Source organism: Panulirus ornatus, chromosome 9, assembly GCF_036320965.1.
Source record: "Panulirus ornatus isolate Po-2019 chromosome 9, ASM3632096v1, whole genome shotgun sequence".
Classification (NCBI taxonomy): domain Eukaryota; kingdom Metazoa; phylum Arthropoda; class Malacostraca; order Decapoda; family Palinuridae; genus Panulirus; species Panulirus ornatus.
In genome coordinates this window covers 21,327,382-21,346,400 of record NC_092232.1, presented here as the reverse complement: position 1 = coordinate 21,346,400, position 19,019 = coordinate 21,327,382, and the positions used below count along the sequence as shown (strand labels likewise).

General features: G+C 45.6%; 1 protein-coding gene across 1 annotated transcript in view; it reads left to right on the top strand.

Annotated features, from left to right (window-relative positions):
* The first annotated feature begins 3,046 nt into the window (after positions 1 to 3,046).
* The window catches only part of LOC139750252 (uncharacterized), a 398,093-nt gene continuing 382,120 nt past the window's right edge, over positions 3,047 to 19,019 (top strand). Inside the window, exon 1 of the mRNA XM_071664785.1 lies at positions 3,047 to 3,271. The gene's annotated coding sequence lies outside the window, so the exon portion shown is untranslated. The remainder of the gene's footprint in view (positions 3,272 to 19,019) is intronic.

Here is a 19,019-nt window from a genome sequence, read left to right as displayed (position 1 = left end):
GGTTACTCGTGTAGAAGCTACAGTAGGAATATGGGGGCATCTGTAGCCTTAGATATGGAGGAAAAGTTCAGAAAAAAAGATATAGTTCAATAAAAGACATCAAAAAAGCAAAACAGCTTGAGGTCATATTTCAGAGACGATAAAGGCCAGCCAGCCAACATTTAAGAGGGATAAGAGAGTAAATAACGAGTACAGCAGGATTAGGAAGAAGGACCAGAGAAACTTTGATGATGATGTAGTGGACAAGGTACGAGATAATCTTAAGACTTTAACATAAATTCCAGATAAACTGGGCAAAGTAGGGGATTATCCCAGACATTTCCATGAATTCATTGGGGGACAATTGTCATTGTTAAGAGGATTTGATCAAGCGAAGAGGTTATACGGAGAGAAGAGTTGTACAGGATAATGTGAGGGTATGCGAAGAAGTAAATAAAGGTTCAACAGGATGTTCACAATGGAGGGAACTTAGCCCTATCACCAGTGATAGGGGATGGGGGAGGGTATTGTAGAGCATAGGTTGTCACAAGAAAATACTAAAGATTCCTTGACCCATATAAGGATCATGGTCCTGAAGAAATTCCTCCGTGTGTGCTAAGAAAGTGTGTCGATACGCTTGACAAGCCACTTGAAGTACAGATCGGTCTGTCTACGAGTATGGTCTGTAAGACACTGGAAAACATATTCAGGAAACTAAGGGAAGACTGCTTGGAAAGGAGGAACTACCCAAATGAGAGGCAACATGGGTTCGGCGAAAGGAAGTCACGTAAAAAGAACCTTTTAGACTTCTATGAGAGAGTGATCTCCGATTTAGACAACAGAGATGGTTGGATGGAATGTGTGTATCTAGACTGCCAGAAAGCATTTGACGCTATACCCCACAAGAGTTTGGTAAGTAAGTTGGATCTTCAGGCAGGAATGGAAGAGAGAGAGAGAGAGAGAGAGAGAGAGAGAGAGAGAGAGAGAGAGAGAGAGAGAGAGAGAGAGAGAGAGAGAGAGAGAGAGAGACTCCTTCGATAGACGAGACTGTATTTTAGTGGTGCTTTTCCGAAGTAGGACGAAGACACCAGTGGTGTGCCGTTGGGTTTTGTCCTGAGGCCATTGCTGTTCTTGATCTGTGTAAAAGACTTTACTTAGGGTTTTCGCGCTACTTGAATATGCTTAAGGATGATGCCAAGTCAAGGTGAAGAGAAAAGGTCGGGAGGATTGCATCAACTTGCCAGGGGACGTGGACAGACTGCAAAGTTGGAACTGAAACATGGCTGATGAAATTCAGGCTTGAGTCAGTGTGTGTAGAATAATGAATATAAGACGTGGTAAATAAATGGTTCAGAGTACGACTTCCTTCTAGCAGGGGAGAAGCTGCTGGTAACGATGCGTGAAAGGACTTAAGGAGTCGACATATGACCAAATGTGTTGCGAGAGAATACTTGAGACAAATTGTATGTTGGCAAATATTGAAATTACGTTCATGTGTATGGATAATGAGATATTCAGCGTATCTCTTCACATCATATATTAGATCAAGATTAGAAAATGCTTTTCAAGTGTCGTTACTGAACTTAAAGACGCGCAAAGATCTAATAAATAAGATCGAGTGAAGAGCAACGAGAATGGTACCAGAATAAGAGACCTGAATTACAGCGGGAAGTTAAAGGTCATTTCATTGTCCACCGTGGAAGAGGGAAGAGTCACGGGAGACTTCATCACAACCTTGAAGTTTTCATGGCAGTTTAACGACGTCAGCGAAAGAGGAAGAGATGGAACCTCCAGCGAGACCTTTACATCTAACTCAACAAGAGACTTACAAGAAAAGATAAGAAAGAGGCACGTTGATAGTGTAAGGCTTGTGGATGATTGGAATAAACTCTCTCTCTCTCTCTCTCTCTCTCTCTCTCTCTCTCTCTCTCTCTCTCTCTCTCTCTCTCTCTCTCTCTCTCTCTCTCTCTCTCTCTCTCTCCCCGAGGTCAGAGTCAGCAGCGGTGGTCGTACACGCCCCGATCTCCCCCACCATTACTCCTGCAGGATGGAAGAGCTCAGCTGCTGCGGCAGACGTCGGCGGAGGTCAGACTGCTATCTGCGTCGTGTACATCCTTGATTGTTGCCGAGGTGGCTTAGTTAACTGGCCCGCTCGCCTCGCCCGCCCGCCCGTCAGGAGGTGGTGGGTGATTCACGCCTCGGACCTCTAGGGCGGCGGCGGGTGTAGCATGGGTGACCAAGCTGGAGGGTGAAAGGGGCGAGGAAGGAGGGTGGGAGAGGCTCTTCACGGGTAAAGGATGTTGTGTGTTTGACTCAAGTTGTCAGGTTGCTTGGAGGAGACACTGTGGAGTGGGTCGCTGTCATTTGTCGGGTATTCGGTCTCCGCCGACGTCATCCGTCGGGCATGCGGTCTCCTCCGACGTCATCCGTCGAGTAGACGGTCTCCTCCGACGTCATCCGTCGGGTAGACGGTCTCCTCCGACGTCATCCGTCGGGTAGACGGTCTCCGCCGACGTCGTCCGTCGGGTAAACGGTCTCCTCCGACGTCATCCGTCGGGTAGACGGTCTCCGCCGACGTCATCCGTCGAATGTAAGGTCTCCGCCGACATCGTCCGCCGTGCATACGCTCTCCACCGCCAACGAACGAGTCAAGGCGTGTGGATGACGTGGCCACGCGTGACCCGAAGGCGTGGAGGTCGCTGAGCCGGGCCGGGCGAACCGTGTCCACGCCTGCAAGCCAGAGCCAGTCACGCGCGCGCACAAAAAAAAAAGAAAAAAAAAAGAAACACAACTGCATGCTAATCATTCGCTTGGGCAAGCAAACGCCCCGTCGCCCTGGTTACCTGCAGGTGTAGTAGGGACGTCTGTATGTTGTTTCCATCAACAATGTACAAAGTTTTGCAACCCTCACCGTCCTCCCACTGGCGGCGGCGGCGGGTGGGGGGGGGGGGGGGGCGTTCAGTCGCTCGCGCCTCTCGCAAGGCAGTGTCTTGGTCACCTCCGCTCCGCCGGTCGTACCCTCATAATCGTTAAACTACTGTGCTATTATCATTACCCTCACCCACTCCACCCCACCTATGCCTCCACTGAGTCGTATGCACGTGTCGTGGCGAGAGCATCGTAACGCGTGAGTAGCTGCACCCCGCAGGCCGCGTTACAGTAACACGTCCGTCGTGACACCCCCAGTCCACAAGTGTGCTGTATCCTGCCCTTAGCAAAGAGTTCCGGGAGCTAGGAGCTCTTCTGCAGTCACTTCACCGCTGCAGGTGCAAAAGTAACTTCACTGCAACAGGTGAGAAGTTACTCCATTGCAGTAGGTGCACAGTGGCCTCCATTGCAGCAGGTGCACAGTGCCTTTGTTGCAGGAGGTGCACATATCCTTCACTGCAGCAGGTGCACAGTGCCCTTCCTGCAGTAGGTGCACAGTACCTTCACTGCAGCAGGTGCACAGTGACTTCACTGCTGTGGGTGCACACTGCCTTCTCTGTTGTAGGTTCACAGTGCCTCCACTGCAGTAAATTCACAGTGCTTTCACTATAACAGGTACACACTGCTTTTATTGCAGCAGGGGCACTATGCCTTCACTGCAGCAGAGGGCAGTGACTTCAGTGCAGTAGGTGAACAGAACCTTCACTGCAGCAGATGCACAGTGCCTCCACTGCAGTAGGTGCACACTGCCTCCACTGCAACAGGTGCATAGTGTCTTCACATCGACAGGCGCACAGTGCCTCCTCTGCAGTAGATGCACAGTGCCTCCACTGCAGTAGATGCACAGTGCCTCTACTGCAGTAGATGCACAGTGCCTCTACTGCAGTAGATGCACAGTGCCTCCACTGCAGTAGATGCACAGTGCCTCCACTGCAGCAGATGGACCACTTAGGTAAGCAAGTAGCCAGTAACCATGTTTCCCCGAACACTGTGACGAACATCGGCCTCCCTCCCTCCTCCTCCTGCTCCACAAGAATGTCCCACTACCCCAGCAGTCTGTTACCTCCTCACGCTCTGTTATCGCGTTTGTGTCGTGGTGACCGCCTTGTCAGGGTGGTGATGCTGTCCACACCTTCTCACACGTCGTACTGGTGATGTTGGTGATCTGCCTTGGACGGTCAAGAGGAAGTTCCCGCTTGTTGAGTGTTTGTGATGGTGAACTGCCACAGAGGTGTTCTGGTGATGGTGTAGTGGGTTAATGGTGATCCCGGTGATGTTCTCTGATATTAAGGTGTGGTGATGTTGATCATGGTGATGTTGGTGATGTTGTACACTGGTCAGCCGCCTTGCTAGGAGGGTCTGTTGTTACTGGTGATGTTGGCGATGTCTTATGTTGAGGTGAAACTGGTGATGCTCATGGTGTTTGTAGTTCGTGTGATGTCATGGTGCTGAGGTGCGTTGTTGGTGAAGTGTGGTGCTGGTCGTGTTGAAGGAGTTTTGTGCTGGTGATGTTGGAGAAGTGTGGTGCTAGTGATGTTGAAGAAGTTTGGTGCTAGTGAAGTTTCGTGCTGGTTTTCATGGAGAAGTGTGTTGATATTGATGTTTCGGACGTGTGGTGTTGGTGATGTTGGAGAAGTGTGGTGCTGGTGATGTTTATGGCACGTCATGCCAGTGAAGCTGGTTATCTGTGACTGTCCTGGTGTTGGCGAGGCGTCATAAAATTGACGGTGCTGAAGAGGCTTGTTGTTGGTGATGTTGGCGAAGTGTGGGTGAGGCTGAAACGCAGGTCACTAGTATGGGTGACGCTCAGCCTTAAGGTCATGAGTGAGGGTGAGGCTCTTCCGCAGGCCATGAGTGAGGGTCAGGCTCTTCCGCAGGTCATGAGTGAGGGTGAGGCTCTTCTGCAGGCCATGGGTGGGAGTGAGTCACAGGTCATGGGGGTATGTGTGGGTGAGCCACAGATCAGTATGGGTGAGGGTGAGCCAGAGACCTTGGGTATGGGTGAGGGTGAGCCATTGATCCTGGGTGTAGGTGAGGGTGAGCCACAGATCTTGGGTGTGGGTGAGGGTGAGCCATTGATCTTGGGTTTGGGTGAGGTTGGGCCACAGATCATGGTGAATGTCTACAGTGTTTAAATCAACGTTAAAAAAGTTGCTGGATGGCGTGGAAATGTCAGGGGAACGGCGGGCCCGCTGCAGGGTATATACCGTGACTACAGAAGTCTTCTGGAGGCGTCCTGCCCGTTAGGTGTAACACGGCCTGTGAATGAGGACCATTGTCTGGGTCAGCTTGCATGCACGACAACACATCGCCCCGGCGCGCGGCTCCCCCGCTCAATCGTATCCCTGATCACTCTCCTCTCTCCTTGCACGTCCCCCTCTATTGTGGTACGAGCGGCCGGCTATGTACGTTGACACGCTTCTTTAACAGTCTCTTGTCCTGCAGTCTGGTGTGTTAGATCTTTGCTCTCATCACGTGGTATTCTGTTTTTCTTTTATTTTTTATGTCCTGTCTGATAATTGATGGGCAGTACAGTTGCACCTCACTATCACGGCCCTAACGCCATCCTGTTACTTCAGCAAGCTGTGGTCCACCCAGACGTTGCGTCCAGAAAGGTTCCAACTGCTCTGGATTCTCCAGATGTAGCTGGCTGAGGGTACGATACCCTATCTTCTTTCTGGGAAGGTGTTTGCTGTTGGATTTGCTGCACCTTTGAGGCGCGAGTTGATCGGTAAACAAGAAATGATAATACACATTTCACATATGCAATACATATGTGGATTCGAAAGTCCCGTGTATCAAACCGATTCAAGAATTTTCCAATAAAATTAACGAACTTCTTATGGTATGGATGACACAGAATGCAATACACGTGACAGTGTGTCAAGTTGCCACCACATCTACACCACTTACAGATAATCTAGAGGCAGCAGGTGGTGAGGTGGGGGTGCTAGAGTGGTCAACACCCCTATCTCCACTGGGATCCTGCCTTGCCTCACGTGAGTGTGTCAGTAGATTCAGGTGCCCGCCCTGTCCGAACCACCTGGGCGCCTCTGAAGGACACAAGTCATTTGTTTACGTCCTTCAGTAGAACCGCTAACTGTACAGACCAATCTCGTTCCCTGGGAAGGTTAGGTTGCAACGCTTCGTGAGAAACTGAACGTTTCATCACGCGAGTTTTAACAGTGGAGTAGTTTTTATAGCAATAGATACACAACCAATGATTTTTCGACTCCTGGGATGCTATTCCTACGGAGTTGCAGTCGTCAATTGTCGTCTAGCAGTATAAGTGCAACGGCTGTAATGCTTTGTATACTGGCAAGACGACGAAGCGACGCCTGAATATGCTCGGTCATGAACACCTGGGATGGTCATTACCAACGTACTGCCTAATGACCAAACTCCACCCATCTTCAGCAATACGGAATCACTCTCACGACAATGACCACCCAATGTCGGCAGCTTCTCTGTACGAGCCAGTAGCTCATGAGACACCGATCTGTTAATACTGGGGTCCACTGCTGTCCTGCAGGAACAAACCCATCCACTCACTACAAGTAACGATGTGGTCTTGACAAAGTTGTGGTTTTAGACAAGTTGTATTTGGTTTAAAGTAGAACACTCTCATACGTATTTTAAATGTATGTTTTAGAATTAGGATATTTAGTTATAAACTCTAGAATCTAATTTTAGATTTGGAAATACTGCTTCCATATGATAAGTCACGTTTTAATGTATTTTAGATAAGGTAATATTGTAAAGGAATATAATTTTTCCATTATTTCTTCTCAATTATTATTTATTTCACGTTGGGCTTTCTTGATATATATTTGTCAAGGAACGTTTTAGACTTTATGCTTTGAACAGAAGCTCATAACGTAGATATTACATGCATGTTATCCGTTCTTTATATAATGCTCTGGTGATGGTGTATGTGTTTACCGAAACGAAACCAAAGATCATCCAAGCCGTGGCAGCGGTCCTCCACTCCAGTTTTTACTCTTCCAAAAGAAGGAGCAGAGAAGGGACGGGCTATGTGAAGATTTTCCCTCAAAGGCTCGGGCCTCTGTTCTTGATGCTACCTCGTTATAGCGGGAAATGGCAAATATGTATGAAATATATATATATATATATATATATATATATATATATATATATATATATATATATATATATATATATGTGTGTGTGTGTGTGTGTGTGTGTGTGTGGTTTCCATGGTTAACCTCAGACGCTTCACGTGCCCTGGTTCAATTCATTGACAGCACATCGACCTCGGTATACCACATCGTTCCAATTCACTCATTCCTCGCACGCCTTTCAACCTCTGCATGTTCAGGCCCCGATCGCCTAAGATCTTTTTCACTCCATCCTTCCACCTCCAATTTGGTCTCCCACTTCTCGTTCCCTCCACCTCTGACACATATCCTCTTTGTCAATCTTTCCTCACTCATTCTCTCCATGTGACCAAACCATTTCAGTACACCCTCTGCTGCTCTCTCAACCACGCTGTTTTTATTACCACACACCCTCTCTTGCCCTTTCATTACTTACTCGATCAAACCACCTCAGACATCTCATTTCCAACACACCCACCCTCCTCCGCACAACTCTATCTATAGCTCACGCCTCGCAACCATATAACATTGTTGGAACCACTATTCCTTCAAACATACCCATTTTTGCTTTCCGAGATAATGTTCTCACCTTCCATACATTCTTCAGCGCTCCCAGCACTTTTGCCCCTTCCCCCACCCTGTGACTCACTTCCGCTTCCATGGTTCCATCCGCTGCCAAATCCAATCCCAGATATCTAAAGCACTTCATTTTCTCCAATTTTTCTCCATTCAAACTTACCTCCCAACTGACTTGTCCCTCAGTCACCAGCTTCTAAAGTTTCTCACCCGAATCAGCCACCAGCGCTGTATCATCAGCAAACTGATTCACTTCCCAAGTCCTCTCATTCACAACGGACTGCATACTTGCCCCTATCTCGAAAACTCTTGCATTCACCTCCCTAACAATCATATCCATAAACAAATTAAACAACCATGGAGACATCACGCGCCCCTGCCGCAAACCGACATTCACTGAGAACCAATCACTTTCCTCTCTTCCTACTCGTTCACATGCCTTACATCCTCGATAAAAACTTTTCACTACTTATAGCAACTTGCTTCCCTCACCATATATTCTTAATACCTTCCACAGAGCATCTCTATCAACTCTTTCATATGCCTTCTCCAGATCCATGAATGCTTCGTACAAATCCATTTGTTTTTTTAAGTATTTCTCACATACATTCTTCAAGGCAAACACCTGATCCACACATCCTCTACCACTTCTGAAACCACACTGCTCTTCCCCAGTCTGATGCTCTGTACATGCCTTCACCCTCTCAATCAATACCCTCGCATATGATTTTCCAGGAATACTCAACAAACTTATACCTCTGTAATTTGAACACTCACCTTTATCCCCTTTGCCTTTGTACAATGGCACTATGCATGCATTCTGCCAATCCTCAGGCACCTCACCATGAGCCATACATACATTGAATATCCTTACCACCCAGTCAACAACACAGTCACCCCCCCCCTTTTTTTTTTTAATAAATTCCACTGCAATACCATCCAAACCCCCGCCACCTTGCCGGCTTTCATCTTCCGCAAAGCTTTTACTACCTCTTCTCTGTTTACCCAATCATTCTCCCTGACCCTCTCACTTCGGATACCACCTCAACCAAAACACCCTATATCTGCCTCTCTGTCATCTAACACATTCAGCAAACCTTCAGAATACTCACTCCATCACTTCTTATCACCTCCCCATTAGCCCCCTTCACCGATTATCCCATTTGTTCTCTTGACTTACGCACTTTATTTACTTGCTTCTAAAACATCTTTTTATTCTTCCAAAAATTTAATGATACTCTCTCACCCCAACTCTCATTTGCCCTCCTTTTCACCTCTTGCACCTTTCGCTTGACCTCCTGCCTTTTCTTTTTTAAACATCTCCCAGTCATTTGCACTGCTTGCAAAAATCGTCCAAATGCCTCTCTTCTCTTTCGCTAATGATCTTACATTTTAATCTGCCCACCTCCCACGCTTCTCATGCCACAAGCATCTTTTCTGCAAGCCATCACTGCTTCTCTAGATACATCCCATTCCTCCCCCACTCCCCTTACGTCCTTTGCTCTCACCTTTTTCCATTCTGCACTCAGTCTCTCCTGGTACTTCCTCACACAAGTCTCCTTCTCAAGCTCACTTAATCTCACCACTCTCGTCACTCCAACATTCTCTCTTCTTTTCTGAAAACCTCTACAAATCTTCACCTTCGCCTCCACAAGATCAGACATCCATCCAGTTGCACCTCTCAGCACATTGACATCCAAAAATCTCACTTTCACGCACCTATCAATTAACATGTAATCCAATAACGCTGTCTGGCCATCTCTCCTTCTTACATACTGTACTTATATATATCTCTCTTTTTAAACCAGGTATTCCCAATCACCAGTCCCTTTTCAGCACATAAATCTACAAGCTCTTCACCATTTCAGTTTACAGCACTGAACACCCCATGTACACCAATTATTCCCTCAACTGCCACATTACTCACCTTTGCATTCAAATCACCCATCACTATAACCCAGACTCGTGCATCAAAACTGCTAACACACTCGCTCAGCTGCTCCCAAAACACTTGACTCTCATGATCTTTCCTGTCATACTCAGGTGCATAGGCACCAATAATCACCCATCTCTCTCCGTCCACTTTCAGTTTTATCCATATCAATCTGGAGTTTACTTTCTTGCACTCTATCACATACTCCCACTACTCCTGTTTCAGGAGTAGTGCTACTCCTTCCTTTGCTCTTGTCCTCTCACCAACCCTTGACTTTACTCCTAAAACATTCGCGAACACTTCCCCTTTACCCCTTGAGCTTCGTTTCACTCGGAGCCAAATATATATATATATATATATATATATATATATATATATATATATATATATATATATATATATATATATATATATATATATCGCTGACACAGGGGACAGCAACTAAGTGTAATAATATATATATATATATATATATATATATATATATATATATATATATATATATATATATATATATATATATATTTAGGGAGCGGGGGGCTGGAAATCCTCCCCTCTCTTTTTTTTTTTTAATTTTCCAAAAGAAGGAACAGAGTGGGGCCAGGTGAGGATATTCCACAAAGGCCCAGTCCTCTGTTCTTAACGCTACCTCGCTAACGCGGGAAATGGCGAATAGTTTAAAAGAAAAATATATATATATATGTGTGTGTGTGTGTGTAATTACGTCGTATATCCTACATTTTAGATGGTTTCATACTAAATATATTTTTCATATGAAAGAAAAAAATTGATAGTTTCTTGGTACTGGATATTGTGATATGCTTACGTCAGCGGTGTATGTAATGTATATATACTAGGAACTGTAAGTTCTTAGTATAAAGTCGGATTTTTTTTTTTTTTTCTTTTTGCGTGATCAGGCGATCCGGGATTTGAAATGTTGCCCGTTTGTTAGATTTCGGTTGTAGACAGTCGAGCAGTGTTGGAGGAGGCGTCAGTTATATTCTTGCTCAGCTGACGTTGTTCCGTCGTCAGCCTGTTAGGCCGTCAGTGTCAGCAGCATAATCAAAGAGGCAGCACCTGCACCGCCAGCAGCACCAGCGGTGGGGAAACGCCTTCCAATATTTATGTTGACAAGAAAACTTGTGGCGGGAGGCAGCTTCATTCATCCGTTTTCTGTTTTCTAAATAACTCTCATGTTCAGTTTACTTCAGTTCCACGAGATGAAAACGATGAAATGCTGGAGTAAAGATATGTTAAGATCCTTTATTATTATTATTATTATTATCATTTTTATTATTAATAATATTATTATTTTTATCATCATCATTATTGTCATTATTATTATTACTATTATTATTATTGCCATTATAACTATCGTTATTACACTACTCTCTCCTGTCTCTTAACCTCCTCCTCCTTTTTATTACCCATTTTCTTTCATATTAAAATTGTACCCTAATACATCTATGAACTGGTGACTTAACACTGAATTCCTTCCCTTCTCCCACGTCTGCTCCACTTTCTCTAGGTCTCGTCTCGTCATAGCTGCCTCTGTAAACCTCAGATTTGGAGAAGGTTTTCTGAGTGGAGCGCTCGTAACCTCAATTAGATTTTAATAGTCCCCCCCCCCAATAAACTCCATTTCTTCGTATTTCTCTGAGCAAAACCAACCCTTTTCAGCTATCGCATCTCTTATAATGATAGTAATTTCACCCCTCGACATAGACGTGGTGCTACAGTAATATCTAATCTGTATAGGAAACACCAGGCTATCTACATAGCCATGTTCGCCTCTTAAGAAACTGGTTGTCTTGTTCACATGCCATGAATTCTCCACTTCAGATCAGTTCCTCCGACTGTATGAAGGATTGATCCGTGTGTGCACGGAGTGCTGGTATTATATTTGGGTAAGTTTGGATTCCTTCGTGCTTGTGAGAGTAATCCGACTTACGACTTCTCCCAGTCTGACATCCATACTTGACCCACATTGCTGTGCACCACAGCTGTGGTTCTCTCTTTCCATTCGTTGGTCGGTATTACTCTGGTGTCTGCTCCCAGGTGCCGGCCGGTTGTGTGTTCCCGCCACAAGCCACACCGCATAATGCCCCGCAAGCTACTGAGTCACATGATTGCTCAGTAGCTGTTGGCAGCTCTCTCTCTCTCTCTCTCTCTCTCTCTCTCTCTCTCTCTCTCTCTCTCTCTCTCTCTCTCTCTCTCTCTCTTCATACATCGCTATGCTGTGAAACTTGTTGCGTTTTCACGTCTTCGATGACATCTACGGGCTACTGCATTTCAGAAGGCAATTTTTTTTTTTTTCACTTCCAGAACTCTTAGGTAGCCTAGCGGTAGCGCTCCCGCCTGTTGCACAGGGGTCCCGGGTTCGATCCTGGCTGTTGGAGGTTTGTATGTTCTATGAAGGTGCGCGTTCATATGCACTTATATATATATATATATATATATATATATATATATATATATATATATATATATATATATATATATATATATATATATATAAATGCAAGAGTTTTGGAAAGCGGGGCAAGTATGAAGTCTGTTGGGGATGAGAGAGCTTGGAAAGTGAGTCAGTTGTTGTTCGCTGATGATACAGCGCTGGTGGCTGATTCATGTGAGAAACTGCAGAAGCTGGTGACTGAGTTTGGTAAAGTGTGTGAAAGAAGAAAGTTAAGAGTAAATGTGAATAAGAGCAAGGTTATTAGGTACAGTAGGGTTGAGGGTCAAGTCAATTGGGAGGTAAGTTTGAATGGAGAAAAACTGGAGGAAGTAAAGTGTTTTAGATATCTGGGAGTGGATCTGGCAGCGGATGGAACCATGGAAGCGGAATTGGATCACAGGGTGGGGGAGGGGGCGAAAATCCTGGGAGCCTTGAAGAATGTGTGGAAGTCGAGAACATTATCTCGGAAAGCAAAAATGGGTATGTTTGAAGGAATAGTGGTTCCAACAATGTTGTATGGTTGCGAGGCGTGGGCTATGGATAGAGTTGTGCGCAGGAGGATGGATGTGCTGGAAATGAGATGTTTGAGGACAATGTGTGGTGTGAGGTGGTTTGATCGAGTAAGTAACGTAAGGGTGAGAGAGATGTGTGGAAATAAAAAGAGCGTGACTGAGAGAGCAGAAGAGGGTGTTTTGAAATGGTTTGGGCACATGGAGAGAATGAGTGAGGAAAGATTGACCAAGAGGATATATGTGTCGGAGGTGGAGGGAACGAGGAGAAGTGGGAGACCAAATTGGAGGTGGAAAGATGGAGTGAAAAAGATTTTGTGTGATCGGGGCCTGAACATGCAGGAGGGTGAAAGGAGGGCAAGGAATAGAGTGAATTGGATCGATGTGGTATACCGGGGTTGACGTGCTGTCAGTGGATTGAATCAGGGCATGTGAAGCGTCTGGGGTAAACCATGGAAAGCTGTGTAGGTATGTATATTTGCGTGTGTGGACGTATGTATATACATGTGTATGGGGGTGGGTTGGGCCATTTCTTTCGTCTGTTTCCTTGCGCTACCTCGCAAACGCGGGAGACAGCGACAAAGCAAAAAAAAAAAAAAAAAAAATATATATATATATATATATATATATATATATATATATATATATATATATATATATATATATATATATACACACACAAAATCTCTGCATCTCCACAGAAGTCTTCAACAGCTTATGAATCCAGCTCTCTCCCTCCAGTCCCACTGAATGGGGCAGTCACCCCCATATTAAATACGACCCACACATGACATTCACTCCCCATATCAATAACATCAACGCTAACGCAAACCACAAACTGAATGCCCTCAGAACACTACTAACAAGATTTGAACAAGAAAAAGCATCCCTCAGCATCGTCTACAAACATTTCATCCACCTCGTTTTCAAACATGCCTCTCCTGCCTGGTCCTAGCAACCGCAGTCACACGGCACATACTCGATGAAACTATGGATCATACCATTACAGTCCCACCTTAACATGTTCGGCACCCGGGTCTATGTAACAGCACTAGACCCCCCTCCCACCCAAACCACTTTATAACTAACCACCAACCTTAGCCCCCCCCCTGCCTCACACTTCACTAACCTCTACCCACCCCTGACAAATGTACCACTGACAAAATACATACCCACCGAACAAGCACTGAACAATCGACCTCCCAGTTCGGTCTGTGGACATCACGCATCACTACAGTACTACAAAACACCTTGTCAACATATCCCAAGACATTTCATGTCCAAGATGCAGCTACCATGAAGAAGACACTGAGCCCTTAAGACTCATTTGGCTTGCACTATCTGCACATAGACGAACACACAACATCACAACAGCTTATGATATATGGTCCTGACCCGTTGACCTGGCCAGCTTCCTGAGTGCTGCAGGCAACGATAGAAGAGACTTCTAGGGCAGGATATATATATATATATATATATATATATATATATATATATATATATATATATATATATATATATATATATATATATATATATATATATATCAGAACGATTCAATCAAGACATCAATGTGTTATAATCCTGTATCCACTCATGCGAGGTTTGGTAAGCCCTCTACCGTATTCTGAACATGATCCTTCGTGGAATCCTTCCCATGATCTGTCAGCACCTTCGCGTCTTCGTCCGCCTCCTGGGGATGTGCGCGGTGGTAATGATGTCAGCAGAGATCGGTGGGTGCAGTGTTTCATCATTTGTCTTGTGTTGACAGCGACGATCTGCTGGTGGTAACAGGTGGGCAGGCGTCACACTGGTGACACACCACACACACACACAGGCGCGCCTCCCTGTCTTACACACGCTCCAGCTCCTGCGGTTTCTCCTCTCCTTCTGTTGCCTCAACATCGCAAGATCTTGCTCTCGCCACCCCACCAACCACAAGATCTTCTCGCCATACTGCCGCAAGATCTTACACCTTGTTGCCACCGAGTTGATAGTCTGTCCGTGCGTCGTGAAAACGAAGGGAAACGATTCTCCTCGTCATCGTCAGTGTAATCAGTAGTGAGGGATCTTTGGTCGTCTTGAAAGTCTCGTCCCACACTTGGGAAGTGGAAGCTGCTGCCGAGTCTCTGTGAGGTAATGTACGTATACTTGTCTTGGCCCCAGCAACTGTGTGTGTGTGTGTGTGTGTGTGTGGCTGTGACATCATCAACATCTGTGTGTGTGTGTGTGTGTGTGTGTGTGTGTGTTAGTTTACTGTACACCCACGACAAGTGTGTGGTGGTTTATCTTACGCCATCACATATGTGTGGTGTTTACTATACACGTACAGCTACGTGTGTGTCTGTTTACTGTACGCCAGCAACTGTGTGATTTTTTACTGTACACCACCAACTGTGTATTGTTGTTTACTGTACATCAATGTCTGTGTGGTAGTTTACTGTATGCCAGCAACAGTGCGTGGTTGTTTACTATGCATCAGCAACTGTGTGTGGTTGTTTACTATGCATCAGCAGCTGTGTGTGGTTGTTTACTATGCATCAGCAGCTGTGTGTGGTTGTTTATTGTTCACCAAGGACAATATGTGGTCATTTATACTAACGACTGTATATGTTTATTAAAGGTACACTTACCACTGTGTGTGGTTATTTATGATGTACCAACTACTGTGTATAGTTATTTATGGTACACCTACCACTGTGTATGGTTATTTATGGTACACCTACCACTGTGTATGGTTATTTATGGTACACCTACCACTGTGTATGGTTATTTATGGTACACCTATAACTGTGTATGGTTATTTATGGTACACCTACCACTGTGTATGGTTATTTATGGTACACTTACCACTGTGTATGGTTATTTATGGTACACCTACCACTGTGTATGGTTATTTATGGTACACCTACCACTGTGTATGGTTATTTATGGTACACTTACCACTGTGTATGGTTATTTATGGTACACCTACCACTGTGTATGGTTATTTATGGTACACCTACCACTGTGTATGGTTATTTATGGTACACTTACCACTGTGTATGGTTATTTATGGTACACCTACCACTGTGTATGGTTATTTATGGTACACTTACCACTGTGTATGGTTATTTATGGTACACTTACCACTGTGTATGGTTATTTATGGTACACCTACCACTGTGTATGGTTATTTATGGTACACTTACCACTGTGTATGGTTATTTATGGTACACCTACCACTGTGTATGGTTATTTATGGTACACTTACCACTGTGTATGGTTATTTATGGTACACCTACCACTGTGTATGGTTATTTATGGTACACTTAACACTTTGTATGGTTGTTTCTTGTACAACAATGACTTTGTAAGGTTATTTACTATTCATTTGCGACTGTTTGGCTTGAGTACTGGTAAATACTCTTTGGTGAATTTTGGTAAATACTCTTTGGTGAATATATTATGTGTGTGTGGTGTTTATGGTGAACACTTGGTCACGACGGTGAACACCACGGTACGACTCATAAGCACGACGTTAGAATTCGTGGGAATGCTGCTCTGACCTTTGACCTGATCCTCAAGTGCTGAAGGGGGATCCACTGGACGGCGTAGGACTAATACAAGGCATGAGCTGAAAAGGTTACTAGTTCAGGGTATGGCAGTCCTGGGGCAGGTACCGTGGCAGAACTGGGCCAGGCAGATTGGTACTACTAGGGTATCGCCAGGAGAGGCAGCATGGCAGTACTGGGGCAGTACCAGGGCAGGCAGCATGGCAGTACTGGGGCAGTACCAGGGCAGGTAGCATGGCAGTACTGGGGCAGTACTAGGGCAGGCAGCATGGTAGTACTGGGGCAGTACTAGGGCAGTACCTTACATGACGAGTGAAAAGACACCTTCAGCCAGGCTGTATCATCGTTTGTTTGCGTAAGAACTTCAAAGTAGACCATCTTATCCCTGCTACTGGAAGGAGTGCAGCCTAGGAGGTCAATGGTGAAATACGAAGGTGGAATCCAGCAATCCATATCAGCTTAACTACGTAAGATATAACTTGTATCACCACAAAACTTTGTACGTCGTAGAAAGACTGTGAATCAAGATTTTTTTTTTTCCACTCATTTGCTGAGGCTGATCTGGTGGCTCACACATAACGTCTACCAGTCACCCATCGTTTAACGTGATGTAAAAGTACGAAGGGGGAAATTGTCGTTAAACGTGATTTAAAAGTACGAAGGGAGAAAAAAAATCGTGTAACGTGGTGTTAAAGGGGAAGTTATCGTTTAACATGATGAAAAAGTACGAAGGGGAAAGAAAAACATGGTTGAGCTTGAGGTAAAACCACTAAGGGGAAACGATTAGCCAGCAGAAGAGGGCTCTTGACTGCACATTGAAGTGGTACACTGATGATGATGGAAGAGGTCCATCTCTCATCTCACTCAGACCCCCCCCCCCCCCCCCGGGGGGGGGGGGGGGGGGGTGCGAGGCTAACTCCGCCTCCCTCACACATCACCGCCAGACGGGCCCAAGCCTCTTACTTCCCGTCACTGTATTACCTTTGTTCTTCAGCGTCGTCCCACCTGAGGTCCCTCCTCCTCCTCCTGAGTAATGTTATGTAGGGCGCCTTTGTCGCGCTGCCCTCCAGCAGGCGGGGGCTTGGAGATCGCTATGTACATGAGTGTGTTCCCTCACCGATAGAGTGCCCTTGGCTGCCTAACACTCGCCTGGTTGCTGCCTGCTTGACCTTGGCGCCCAGCCTCTCCTGTCGCCCTACGCGGGTGACCCAGTTGTGGCGCAGGAGGGTGTGTGGCAGAGAGGAGGCGTTGCATTGGTTGTGTGTGGCTTCAGGGGAGGCGTGGCTGGCTGTGGACGCTGCTGAGGTTCAGCATTAATCAAATTCGTTAGGGAGGCGGGGCGCTGGACAAAAGTGGCGGTGAACTGTAAACGTTGTTAAGGCGCAGTATTGAGCAGACGTGGCAGGAGGCTATGTGTGCGGGGTGAGGATCTAGCGTGGAGGGGGAGGAGTGAGGAGTGAGGAGGAGGAGGAGGTGTAGCAAAGGACAAGGATGGTGCTTAGGAGGTGAGGCAGTGTGGAGGTATGACAGCGGTGAGGGTGTGACGCTCAGGGTAGGGCGACACTGGGGGAAGTGTAACGCTGTGAAGCTAAAGACGTAACGCAGATAAAAGTCGTACCACTGAGGGGATGTGACCTCTGTCGTCCCTCTGAGATAGCCAGCTTTTTGGTACGTCTGGCTACTAACTCCATACTTTTTCGAAATCCCAGATGCTCTACTCTATATCAGACCACCGGGACCAGCCCTCAAGAACGCTTGCATCACATCCAGGAACCCGTCGCTCCTGGCAGTGGAGTGTAGGATAGCTTCTGGGATACGACGTTGAGTGCTGAGAGGCGAACATGCGTAGGACCGCATGTGTTAGAAACGCATGCGAACAATGTGTGTGTGTGTGTGTGTGTGTGTGTGTGTGTGTGTGTGTGTGTGTGTGTGTGTGTGACCTTGGTCAGGCGAAGGCTGATGAAATCCTGACCGTCACGCTGCATGGTCAAGGTCACCCTGTAAACACAAGGTTTAACGATATAATGCGTTTTAATATAGAAATCTTCGTTTTCTGTTGCATCTCGGTTTCTGAAGTTTGACGATACGAGGCTTATGATTGGCCTGGATGAAGCCACGCAAGCCTGATGCTGGCAACAGTTGGACAATGATTGCCAGATGTAATAAACTCAGTATATTAAGCTTATGTGATGTAACACTGTAGGCGCACATAACAGCCAGGATACATATCATGACATGCTTGGAACGTAAAAAAAGAGGAAAAAAAAAGAATGTTTGAGCCTGTGTTTAAGTAATTACTATCTTGTTTCAGTCATGACTTCGACAGGTATACGTCAAGGTCACCTTGTAGGTAGTAGGTTGGAGACAGCAGTCGGCCAGGGAAGTGCAGACCTCCGCCCCTGACGCAGGGATGTTGAGGTTATGCCCAGAGCCATCTCCTCACCCTCCTAGTCGAGGGCTGGCTGGCCGTCTTACTTCCTCTCTTATCAAAATTCACTTTGCTGGGCTGATCTTGAAAAATATTTTCTCTACAAGTTCTTTACGGTCATTCTGTATATCTTTTTTTTCCATTTGTCTCCACACTTGTTTTCCACAGTTCCCCCACTTCATTTTGAATACTTTTTTTTTTTTTTTTTTAGGTGAGATGTGAATGAGAACTTAAAATTGGCTGTCTCATTGGCCGGCGGCGTAGGATGGAAAGAAAAAATATCTGGCCTTCTACACCTAACCATTACCTATCCCTTTTTCATATATATATATATATATATATATATATATATATATATATATATATATATATATATATATATATATATATATATATACACCAATCTTATTGTAAATGTTTTTGAATACGTAATATAGATGAGGACAACTCGAGCAAGACCTGACTTCGTGGAGCATGACGAACTCTGCCAGCGGTTTGTCAGACTCTTGCTTGCAGCAGGAGGGAGGGAGGCCTCCTGA